Raw genomic sequence first — 13,792 nt, 5'->3', positions numbered from 1 at the left:
ACCACTAGATGAGAGACAACATATAACTTATCAAAATATTGAACGAATACCAAATTCACATGATTACTTATAACAAGACTTACCCCATGTCCTCAGGAACAAATGTAACTAGTCACAAAACATATTCATATTCATGATCAGAGGAGTATTAATAATCATTAAGGATCTGAAAATATGATCTTCCACCAAATAAACCAACTAGCATCAACTACAAGGAGTAATCAACACTACTAGCAACCCGCAGGTACCAATCTGAGGTTTTGAGACAAAGATCGGATACAGGAGATGAACTAGGGTTTGGAGAGGAGATTGTGCTAATGAAGATGTTGATGGAGATTGACCCCCACTCGATGAGTGGATCGTTGGTGATGATGGTGGCTTCGATTTCCCCCTCCGGGAGGGAAGTTTCCCTCGCGGAATAGCTCCGCACAGCTCTAGATTGGTTCTGTTGAAGTTCTGCCTCGAGACGGCCCCGTCGCGTCCTAAAAGGTATGATATGATTTTTTCGAGGTCAAAACCCTTCATATAGGAGAAGATGGGCACCGGAGGCCTGCCAGGGGGCCCACAAGCTTGTAGGGCGCGACTAGGGGGTAGGCTGCGCCCCCTGACTTGTGGCCACCTGGTGGGTCCCCTGTAGTACTTCTTTCTCCCATTATTTTTAATATAATCCCAAAAAATTCTCCATAACTTTTCAGGACTTTTGGAGCTGTGCAGAATAGGTCTCTCAAATTTGCTCCTTTTCTAGTCTAGAATTCCAGCCGCCGGCATTCTCCCTCTTCATGTAAATCTTGTAAAATAAGAGAGAAAAGGCATAAGTATTGTACCATAATGTGTAATAATAGCCCCTAATGCAATAAATATTGATATAAAAGCATGATGCAAAATGGACGTATCAGCTATAAAGGCTTTGTGTTGAACTATAATATGCAAGGGATGAATAAGTCACTCGCTGAGCTGTTCGCGATGCTGAAAGTCGCTGAGTCAGAAATCCAAAAAGAACATAAAGTGTTGATGGTGAATAAGACCACGAGTTTCAAGAAAAACGGCAAGGGAAAGAAGGGTAAGTCCAAGAAGAGTGGCAAAGTTGTTGCCCCTCCGATGAACAAACCCAAGTCTGCACCCAAGCCGGAGACTGAGTGTTCTCACTGCAAGGGTACTGGTCACCGGAAGCGGAATTGCCCCAAGTATCTGGCCGATAAGAAGGGGGCCAACGCCAAACAAGGTATATTTGATATACATCTTATTGACGTATACGTCACCAGCTCTCATAGTAATGCCTCGGTATTTGATACCAGTTCTGTTGCTCACATTTGCAACTTGAAACAGGAACCGTAGAATAAACGAAGGCTGGTGAAGGACGAAGTGACGATGCGCGTGGGAAATGGTTCCAAGGTCGATGCCATCGCCATCGGCACACTCTCACTTCAATTACCGCCGGGGTTAGTGATGAACCTAAATAAGTGTTATTTAGTGCCTACGTTAAGCATGAACATTATATCTAGATCTTGTTTACTGCAAGACGGTTACTCATTTAAGTCAGAGAATAATGGTTGTTCTATTTATAAGAGTAATATCTTTTATGGTCATGCACCAAATGTGAGGGTTTTTTTTCATATTGAATCTCGATAGTGATGATACTCATATCCATAACATTGAGACCAAAATATGTAGAGTTGATAATGATAGCGCCACTTTCTTATGGCACTACCGCTTAGGTCATATTGGTGTAAAATTCATGAAGAAACTCCATGCTGATGGACTTTTGGAGTCACTTGATTTTGAATCACTTGACACATGTGAACCATGCCTCATGGGCAAGATGACTAAGACTCCGTTGTCCGGAACAATGGAGCATGCAAGTGACTTGTTGGAGATCATACATACTGATGTGTGCAGACCAATGAGCATAGAGGCGCGCGGTGGATATCGTTATTTTCTCACCTTCACTCATGATTTGAGTAGATATGGTTATATTAACTTGATGAAGCACAAGTATGAACCATTTGAAAAGTTCAAGCAATTTTAGAGTGAAGTTGAAAATTATCGTAATAAGAAGATCAAATTCCTATGATCTGATCGATGAGGGGAGTATCTGAGTTACGAGTTTGGTGATCACTTAAGACAATGTGGAATTGTTTCATAGTTGACACCACGTGCAACACCACATCGTAATGGTGTGTCCGAACGTCGTAATCGTACTTTATTAGATATGGTGCGTTCTATGATGTCTCTTACCAATTTGCCGTTATTGTTTTGGGGCTATGCATTGGAGACAACTGCATTCACTTTAAATAGGCCACCATCAAAATCCGTTGAGACGACACCATATGAACTGTGGTGTGACAAGAAGCCAAAGTTGTCGTTTCTTAAAGTTTGGGGATGTGATGCTTATGTCAAAAAGCTCCAGCCTGAAAAGTTGTCGCTAAAGAGATAGTTGTGTACACCTTTTATCTCAGATCCGAAGGCAAATTGTTTGTCGCTAAAAACGAAGCATTTCTTGAGAAAGAGTTTCTTTTAAAAGAATTGAGTGGGAGGAAGATACAACTTGATGAGGTTATATAACCTTTGCTTCAACCAGATGGTGGCGCAAGATAGAGAGAAGTTTCCGTCGAAGCTACACCAGTTGAATAGGAAGCTAATGATGATGATCATGAAACTTCATATCATGTCGGACCTCGTAGGTCGACAAGGGGACGTACTGCTCCTGAGTGGTACGGGAACCCTGTCTTATCAATCATGTTGTTAGACAACAATGAACCTACGAGCGATGGAGAAGCAATGGTGGGCCCGGATTCCAACAAATGGTTAGAGACCATGAAATCTGGGATAGGATCTATGTATGAAAACAAAGTATGGACTTTGGAAGTATTACCTGAAGGGAGAAAGTCCATTCAAAATAAATGGATCTTTAAGAAGAATACGAACGCGAACAATAATGTGACCGTCTATAAAGCTCGACTTGTGGCAACGGTTTTTGCACAAGTTCAATGAGTTGACTACGATGAGACTTTCTCACCCGTAGCGATGCTTAAATCCGTCACAATCATGTTAGCAATAGCTGTATTTTTCAATTATGAAATTTGGCAGATGGATGTCAAAACAATGTTCCTTAACAGGTTTCTTAAGAAAGAGTTGTATATGATGCAACCGGAAGGTTTTGTCGATCCAGAGAATGCTGACAAAGTATGCAAACTCCAGTGATCCATTTATGGACTCGTGCAAGGATCTCGGAGTTGGAATCAACATTTTGATGAGGTGGTCAAGGCTGAAAGGATCGATATGGTTGACTAGATGGGGGGTGAATAGGCAACTAACAATTTTTAGCTCTTCTTAACAAATTAGGGTTAGCAAAAAAAGGTTCTCTAGATAAAAAACTCGGTGAGCAACATATATGATGCTATCAATAACAACAAGTAATGAAAGCAAGGAATAAAACAACAATAACAAGGACAAAATAAAGTTAAGAGATAACCACAAGTGGAACCGGTGGAGACGAGGATGTGTTACCGAAGTTCCTTCCCTTTGATAGGAAGTACGTCTCCGTTGGAATGGCGTGGAGGCACAATGCTCCCCAAGAAGCCACTAAGGCCACGACACTCTCCTCACACCCTCACACAATACGAGATGCCATGATTCCACTAGTGGTACCTCATACGTCTCCAACGTATCTATAATTTTTGATAGTTCCATGCTATTATATTATCTGTTTTGGATGTTTATATGCATTAATATGTTATTTTGTATTATTTTTGGGACTAACCTGTTAATATAGAGCCTAGTGCCAGTTTCTGTTTTTCCATGTTTTTGAGTATTGCACATAAGGAATATTAAACGAAGTACAACCGGAATAAAATCTCCGGAATGATTTTTCTTGGACAAGAAGACCTGCCAGACTTTGAGAAGGGGCAGGAGACCTGTCGGGAGACGACATGCCTGCAGGGCGCGCCCCTGGCATGTGCCCCCCCCTCGCAGCTCTCCTAACCCTAATCCTTGGCCTATAAATTCCCAAATATCCCCCAATACGAGAATGAGACCAAAAAATACTTTTCCGTCGTCGGGAGCCTCTGTTTCCATGAGATCCAATCTGGTATCCTTTTCCAGTAAAGTGCCAAAGAGGGAATCGATCACGGAGGGCATCCACGTCAACACCATTGCCCCTCCGATGATGCGTGAGTAGTTCACCACAGACCTACGGGTCCATAGCTAGTAGCTAGATGGCTTCTTCTCTCTCTTTGTTCTTCAACACCATGTTCTTCATGATCTTCATGGAGATCCATTCGATGTAATACTCTTTTGCGGTGTGTTTGTCGAGATCCGGTGAATTGTGGGTTTATGTTCAGATTATCTATGAATATTATTTGAATCTTCTCTAAATTCTTACATGCATGATTTTATATCTTAGCAAGTCTATTAGAGTTATTGGTTTGGTTTGGCCAACTAGATTGGTAATTCCTGCAATGGGAGAAGTGCTTAGTTTTGGGTTCAATCTTGCGGTGTCCTCACCCAGTGACAAAGTAGGGTAGCGAGGCACGTATTGCATTGTTGCCATCAAGGATAAAAAGATGAGGGTTTCATCATATTGCTTGAGTTTATCCCTCTATATCATTATATCTTACCAATTGCGTTACTTTGTTCTTCATGAACTTAATACTCTAGATGCAGGGAGGAGTCGGTCGATGTGAGGAGTAATAGTAGTAGATGCAGAATCATTTTGTTCTACTTGACACGGACGTGATGCCTATATGCATAATCATTGCCTTGGATATCTTCATCATCATTCACTTTTCTATCAATTGCTCGACAGTAATTTGTTCACCCACCTTATTATTATCCTTCATGAGAGAAGCCTCTAGTGAAATCTACGGCCCCGGGTCTATTTTACATATTATACTTTCAGATCTATAAACTAAAAATACCAAAAATATATTGTTGCCATTTATTTACTTCTGTTTTACTTTTAGTTCTAGCAATCTTTTATATCTATCTCTATCAGATCTCATCCTTACAAATAACCGTGAAGGGATTGACAACTCCTTTTTAGCGTTGGGTGCATGTGTTTGATTGTTTGTGTAGGTTCTAAGATTAGGACCTTGCTTGTTCCTCCTACTGGATTGATACCTTCGTTCTCCACAAACCAAGGGAAATACTTATCTACTTGGCTGCATCACCCTTTCCTCTTCAGGGGAAAACGAACACAAGCTCAAGAAGTAGCAAGAAGGATTTCTGGTGCCATTGCCGGGAGGATACATAGCAAGATCAAGCCTACCAAGTACCTATCACAAACTCATACCTTGCATTCACATTATTTTCCATTTCCTCTCGTTTTCATCTCCCCCACTTCACAAAAATTTGCCGTTTTATTCGCCCTCTTTTCCATTTGCCTTTTTGCTTGTTTTCTATCTTTGCTTGTGTTGCCATGTGCCTTCTATTTGCTTGCATCTTTGCTTGCTTTAAATATAATGATATGGATCCCCATCCACTTGCTAATCTTTTCAAAAGACCAAATTATGATGAAACAATTGCTAGTGAGTTGAGTTCACTTGATTATCTCTATGAAGTTTTTCTTGAAAATCATGAATCTGAAAATTTGGATGAAGTGTTGAAATAATAAATTTATAAAGTGATTCATGATAGCTCCTTGATTGAAAAGCATGATTGCAATGCTATTACTATAAGTTATATTGATGTCAATTATGTTAAGGATATGCAAAACTATAAGTTTGGGGATGATAATTTTGTCATGTCCACTACAGATTGTAATGATCATGATTGGGGTGATGCTTCTTGTGATCTTGAAAATTTATTTAATCCTCATGATGAATATGTTATTGATAATAAGGATGGCAATAGTATCAAAAGTGGGTTTGGAAGAGTGTCAACTTTAAGTAAAAACAATCCCACATATTTGGAGAGTGCTCAATCTTATGATTTTTTTGATAAGTGGGTTTGGAGTGGTCATGACTTAAGTTAGTGTTAATCCCACTACCTTGGAAGATTGTAAAACTTTTATGCATTTGCATAATGAAATAAATGCTTTATGTGATAGTTATATTATCGAATTTATTCATGATGCTACTAAAAATTAGTATGAGAGAGGAACATATGCTTTTACATATTGCAATAATATCAAGTTTCTTCTCTATGTGTTGGAAATTTTGAAGTTATGCTTCTTTCGCCTTCCTATGCCAATTGTTTCTAGTTCCCATAATTTGTTTGCTCACAAAATTCCTATGCATAGGAAGTGTGTTAGACTTAAATATGCTTTCCATGTGATTCATGATGCTCACTTTATGTTTCAACTATTTACCTTTATGCGAGCCTCGTTGAAATCATCATGCCTAGCTTGGGGTGTTAAACAATAGCACTTGTTGGGAGGCAACCCAATTTTATTTTTATGCTTTTGTTTTTGCTTTTGTTTTTGAGTTCTGCACACATTATGTCACACCCAGTTTTTGCTATCACATGTGTGTATTGTGAAATTCTAAGCTTGTTAAAACTTTTTCAAAAACTAATGTTGTGAATGCCATGATTGGCATTGTATGCTTGTATGCTTGACCATGTGAAGATAAAACCCTAAATTCTTTTTGCATAACACTCATTTCCAAAATCCTTTTCTTATTTCTGATCAAGGTAAAACCCCACCTTAAGTTGCACTACATGCCCTTGATAGCAAGCAGTTCTTCTACTCATAGTTGGTAATCTGATTTTAACCTATTTTTATATTTCAAAACCACTAAGATAATTTTTTTTGCAATTATTTTCCTGATTAAATAGCATGTCCATTTCTGAGGCCAGAAATGGTATTCCAACATGGAAAAATACTTTTCTGCCTTAGAAAAATCTGATTAAATTAGGAGATGATCAGAAGGACATATATTTTCCATAAATACAATTTTAAACCCCATTTTATATTATAATTATTGATTAAAACTATGAAAGCTATTTCTGTTTGTTTTGGCATTTTGAAATATTTCCAAAGGAAATGTTCTCAATAAATTCCTAGAAAATTCCAACAATATCCCTGAGCCCTATTTGGTGTCCACATAAAGTTTCACCTGGATCCAAGGTGAATAAGGACCCCAAATAACCCAAAAACCCCTCCTGTCCAGAGTCAAGTTAGAGCAACTCTACATAGCAAGGTTTGTCCTATGATGCTAAAACTTTGTAGGAGTGCCTAATACCTCAAATGAGGGTTCCACACCAAAAATGAGATTTGTGGGACTTTGTTTGCCCACACTCCCTTTGGAAGGGACAAATCTGGTCACATTGGAGTATTTTCAAGTTTACAAAGCTAAACTTGTCCTTTGGAGCTCAAATTTGGTGAAACCCCATGGTTTACCACCAAACCCAAACCTGTTAAGTTGCAGCACCAGTGGTGGGTTGCAACCCCCTTAACCCACTGTCGAACACCTTCTGGCAGTTAGGAAAAAGCCACCTTAGCCACAGCTAAACCAAACCCCTTTGCTTCAAACTCATAGATTAAGTGGCCAGCATTTGTGTCTAACCCCAGTCAACTCGCCCCTCACTGGTTCAAAGTGGAAAGGCAAAAAACCCCAATTTAGATTTCAGTTCATGTCTGACAGCACCAGTATTTCTTGCGTCCCTTGACCAGCCGAAGCTCCCACAAGGACCAAATGACTAGCTACACTCCCAGCCAATGCCAGGACAAGCTAGACACGTCCAAAGTGCCTCAGAGCGCTCCAGCATGCCGTGTTATGCCAAACTATGCTCTGGGCGCGCTACAGGGAGTCATCGAGGTGGGGGCGACGTTCTCGGCCAGTTCCAGCCTCCCCCGAGATGTCCAACCTCCTCCCCGACAACCCTCCTGCATCGAGCAAGCCTCGGGCCCCCTCCTCTCTCGCGCTAGAGCTCGCGCAACGCGTGCCCGCGCGCAACAAAACTGGCCAAGGTTGCGCAGCCACGAATGCTCGACTCCTCTCTCTCTCCCTCTGCTGCAGATGGTTCGGGCAGTCCAAAACCACGTCCTGAGACCGTGGTTTCGACCCCAGCCTCTCTCTGCACCCCCATGCGCGCCACGGTGATTCACCGGCGCTCCCGAATATGCTCACCGTCGCGGTCCTATAAATAGCCCTCCCCCTCGCTCCAGCACCCCTTAGATAGCTTCACCACGATCACTAGTACCTCCCTAGCAACCCCAGCAAACCAGCAGAGCCCTGGTGCTCGAGATCGACAGAGGCCCCTCCGCCTCGGAGCTCCGGTCGATCTCCGGCTACACGACGACTCCTGCGCCCCTCTACCCATCAAACTAACCCTCTCAACCCGAGGAAGCTTTCCCCCAACTCGCCCAAGCCTTTCCGTACCTCTAGCCAACCCCTCGACCACCTCCCGAATCTCCTCCGCCACGGCCTCCTCGTCGCCTGCGAACCCCTGACTCCCCGTCGTTGTTCCGACCACCATCAGGTAGGCGACAGTAAGGCGAACCCATTCCAGTCCTCGTTGGGGCATGGGAGCGTCGGCAACTACGCCGGCGTCCTCCTCCTCCTCTCTGGCCAGAGGTAGGAGACGACCCCGACAGGTGTGCCCCACCTGTCAATGGCTCAGCCTCCTCCCCCGCGCTGTCCTCAGCCACTGACCGCAGGGCCCCGCATGTCAGGTTCAAACCTGACGGCGCGCACGCCTGGGCAGGCTGTCGGCTGGCCATGGGCCAGCCCAGCTTTGGGCCGAGTCAGACCGGGAGTTTTAGCCGGTTATATTTTATTTTTAAAACCCTGGTTTCTAGGATTTTTATAAAAATATTTAACAAGTGTAAAAATATAATTTTTCCACTATTGTTCTTCTAAAAGTATGTAGTATTTAATGATATGCTTGGATGAAATTCTTCAACAATTATTCTATTTTCATTAACAAAAATGACTAAAATGAAATAGTTTTGCTTCTGTTTGGTTGATTTCAAAAATATTCGTTCAAGGAAAATTAAGACAAATATTTTTTAAAATAATACCTTAGATTTATCAGTAATAAAGAACATTTTTAAAATGACTTTGTGATCTGTTTCTGTGTGAGCTATTTTCTGATTTATTGTTTATCGATGATAGAAAATCCGTGCGACGAGGGAATCGGAGCGGAAGACCTCGAAGACCCCGAATACTTAGCTGACCAAGCCAAGCAGCCCTTTGACCATGACTGAGCATATGTTACTTTGCATGTTAAAATAGCAAGTATTCCCATTGCATATGATCATAAGTGCCGGTAATCATTTGATATGATTTTACCGAAGGCTCCCCCAGAGCACATGCATTGAGCTTGACCCTACCCCTTGAGGGTCCTGCTAATACCATGTTGACAAGTAAAGATAGAAGTAGTATTATCATGAGCATGTTGTTGACATAAAGCAAGAGTTTACTAAAACCCCGTCGGGTGCCACTAATGCCCGAGGGTGATGATGAGTTAGGTGGTCACTTTTGGTGAAGTGATGCACCCGGTATTTGTGTGAGTATGGTTTTGGAAATGGGATTAGATTTATGATGTGTGGGACGTCCCAACCTTACCAGTACGACCAAGTTACCCCTCGTGGGACGGGGCTATGTTAATTACTCTGGTCGGTGCTAGCAAAGAGCCACATTACTAGTGGCGGGAGTGATGTGTGGTCACTCTCGTGATGGGGTCGTGCCAGGTAGGACGACTATGCCATTTTTATGAGTTCCAGTCACACCGTTGGTCCCCGCATGGTTGGTACTGTCGAGAGTTGGTGCTCGTAAGACATACAACATGTGGACTGGGTACCAATCGAGTGGACCTCTTTGTCTAGTATTGTCAGGGGAAAGGCATTGATCGGGTACTTACCTCGGGTATGTGATATACCGCGAGTCGTGGATGACATGGAAGTTTGCCGGATCTCGTGGGTCCAGCGTACTACCTCTGCAGAGTGTAAACTATTCGAATAGCCGTGTCCACGGTCAAGGACAGTTGGGTAATCCTGCTTAAACTACGTCCACTTATTTCCGCGTAAACCAAGTGTGTGTGAGTGTGTGATGTTGAAAAATGTGTTGCTATGAAAGTAATGATATGACCAAGTTCGGTGACTTGGCATATAGGGTGAACCCAGATGGTTAAGCCCTCAACAGATAAATTGATATCTGTAACCTATTCTTCAAAAGTAATTCTTTAACTTGATGCATATTCATGATCATTTCCACCAAAATGAGTTACACCAAAGATGCATGATATTGTTATCCTTCACTTTCATTGTTCATGTCATGGGCTGTGTGCGAGTACATTCAAAGTACTCATTGACTTGCCACTGGTTATGTCATTGACCAGACATGGGAGAACCGGAGTTTGGAGATGAGTATCTCTTCGGAGACGCCCCTGTGAACTAGGACGCTTCCGAGTCAGAATGCTTGTCGGAGTAGGCTTGATGGCATGGGCACCCGCTTAGCCCTTATGTTTTCCGCTACTAGTGTATCTAAGTGATTTGGCCTTAGGCCCTGTCTTGTGAACTTGACCCTTCGGTCATGTGTTCTAATAATCGGTACTTGGATGTAAGACTCTTTTATTCGGTATCTGTGTTCGGTGAGCATTGATCTCTGGGATCACTGAACACGGCGATCTCGACTAGTAAGTCGGGGTCCCCACAGAGCTGGTATCAGAGCCATCCTGGCTATAGGAAGCCTTAGGTTGCATGGACGATAGCCGAACAATTAGTGCACATAAGCCTGACCCGAGAACCTCCACCCACTAAAAATTTCTAACCCTCTCCTCTACACCTTGTAGATGGCCTCCGTACCTGAGATGCTTCTGGAGACGGGCTTCCCTCTGCTTTTGAGCGATAGCCTTGAGAAGTGTCAAGTACGTCGTAGACCCATCTTCCTCTACCACGAACACTGGGTCAACGCCGACACCCAGGAGTATCATGTCGACATGATAGCGAAGGCTAACGACTCCCCAACTAGCTGGTTCTTTGAAGGGCCATAGATGGAGGATCTGATGTTGGTCGTAGAAACTATGGTGCGAGAGGTACTCGTGCGACTCTGCGACATCCTCCCTGAGATGGTTGACGAGCCAGCTACTCGCCACCTACCTTTTGTTAAAGATAAGGTAGACGGGAGTTGGAAACTCAACCCCTCATCTGAGGACGGGACACCATTAAGGTTTCAGACCTACTTCAGTCTCTCCTCAGATACCTTGACGCATCTTTTGATCAAGGAGTTGACTAGGATCCTCCAAGAGCTGCACCAAGTCAAGGACCTACTACGCATGGAGAAGATGAAGAACCGCAAGGTGAAGAAAGAAGGAGCACCCATAATATCACCTCGCTTTGCCTTCCGAGGAGGAATACCCCCGCTTCAGGCCGTTCCTCTCCAGAGTCATCGCTTAACCGTAGAAGAGTACACCAAACTCTTCGCCACCGTGCCAACCACGAAACGTCGAGATGGTCCGCTTCCTTTCCCTACTCCTTCAAGGAAGGGAAGCACAAATGAAGATGAAGATAGAGATGAAGATTAAGATGAAGATCCCACGGAGCCGACTTATGAGACCGCGCAGTCGATCGCTGAGCAGCGTAGGCAACTAAGGATGTACCGAGCGTAGGAGTTATCGTATCAGGATTGTATGACCCCGGATGTTGTGTAAGCCTGTTGGATGCAAGTCGCATTCTGCCTTAGGCATCTTGTGAGCGACTACATCGCTTGTTTCAAATTTAATGCAGTAGTTCTTTTCAAAACCATTGTCACCAAAATCTTGCACGCTAGCACAACACCAGACCCCCCTCTTTACTAGAACATCATCCCTTTCGAGTGCGACCGGTTCGGCAAATTGACCTGTCTGCTCCTCTGACAGGATGGTGAATGCAACTCGCAATAGCACCTTCGGCAACCCCGGCTCTACCTCTTTAGGACAGCAACAGGGAACCGGAGGGGAAGCTCAAGCTGGAGATCACCACGAGCAGCAAGACAACGTTCCATCGCCACCACCTCCTCCTGAAAACATGACCATGGCTCAGTTCCTTCAAGCTCTTCGAGAGGAGCGTCAAGCCAACAATGCCGCTATCCAGCAGCTGGCTCAAACCTTGGTGAACCACCCACCGCAGAACGGGATTGGCAACAGTCGCTGAACTCTCTCTGATTTTATGCAAACCACACCACCCATATTGTCGGAGACGACTGAACCATTGGATGCCGATGACTGGATCCACACTATTGAAGACCTTCTCGCGCTGGTCAAATGCACTCATGACCGCAAGAAAGTCCTCTATGCAACTCACTGTCTCGGAGGCACAACCAGAGCTTGGTGGGATGGATTTCAGATCATGCGAGCAGGGCAAGTCATCACTTGGGCCTTGTTCAAGGATAGATTCCACGCTGCTCACATTCCTCCCGGAATGATGACCATTAAGAAGCAAGAATTCTGAGCCTTAAGGCAAGGCAGTGGATCTGTCAAGGAGTATTTGCAAAAGTTGAACCTCCTATCAAGATACGCACCTGAAGACGTCAGCACTCAGGCTGCCAAAGTGGAACGCTTTATGGAAGGACTACATCAGTCACACCAGTATCAGCTGGTTCCTTGTGAATGTCGGACCTTCAGCGACCTGGTTAATAGGGCTCTTATGTTGGAAGACAAGCGTCGTGCAATGGACGACAAACGTAAGAGCAAGCTAATGGGTAGTGGAGGACCGAGTAGCACAAAACCATGACCATGGCAGTCAGCCCCGACAAGACCCAACTATCAGCAGCAACAATAAAAGTATCTGACATTTCGCCAGAATTACCAGCCTCAGCAGCAAGTCAACGCCAAGCCAACAAGCACTCCGCCAAACAACGGTGGAGGCAAGACCAATCTTCCAGCACAAGTTACCTGTTTCGGGTGTGGACAAACATGGCACTATTCCAGGCAGTGCCCCAACAATAAACCTGATGTTCCGCGCCCCAATGCACCAAACCCAGGCCAAGGAGCGCCAGGCAGGAACCAGGCTCCCGCAATCAGTAGTATCATAGCAAGGGGCGGATTAATCACATTTCCGGAGAAGAGGCACATGAAGACCCGGACTACATTCTGGGTACGTTCCTCGTCAACTCTACCCGAGCAACAATATTGTTTGATTGTGGTGCTTCACATTCTTTTGTTACGCAAAAGTTTGTGGAAAAGTGTGGTCTAGAACCTACCTTGCTTCGTGGGCATATGGCAATTCAAACCACGGGAGCAGTTTTGAGGACCAACCTAGGGTGTAGGAAGGTCGGGATAGTTATCAATGAGACGAGCTTCTCAACGGATCTCATTTTGCTTAAGTCACAAGGCCTAGAAGTAATTCTCGGCATGGGCTGGTTGGCCAAGCATCAAAGCATCTTGGACTGTGCCAACACGGCCATTACCATGACAAGTGACCAAGGGGTCAAAGTGCAGTATGTCTCTGAGCCAGTACCCGTTCGAGTACCACGAGTTAAGAGCCTGTCAGAAGAAGGACTCGACCGAGTGCCAATAGTCAATGAATACCCGAACGTCTTTCCTGATGAGCTACTGATACGTCTCCATCGTATCTACTTTTCCAAACTCTTTTGCCCTTGTTTTGGACTCTAATTTGCATGATTTGAATGGAACTAACCTGGACTGACGCTGTTTTCAGCAGAATTGCCTTGGTGTTATTTTTGTGCATAAATGAAAGTTCTCAGAACGTCCTGAAAATTTACGGAGAATATTTTTGGAAAATATGAAAAATACCTGCCTAAAGATCCACCGGAGGAGGTGGGCCAATGGGCCACAAGCCCTGTAGCCGCCACCCCCTGGTGGCGAATGGCTAGCTTGTGGGGCCCACGAGGCTCTGCCGCCCCCAATCTCA

This window comes from Hordeum vulgare, chromosome 1H (assembly GCF_904849725.1).
Source record: "Hordeum vulgare subsp. vulgare chromosome 1H, MorexV3_pseudomolecules_assembly, whole genome shotgun sequence".
Taxonomy (NCBI): domain Eukaryota; kingdom Viridiplantae; phylum Streptophyta; class Magnoliopsida; order Poales; family Poaceae; genus Hordeum; species Hordeum vulgare.
Note: the sequence above shows the minus strand (reverse complement) of the source record.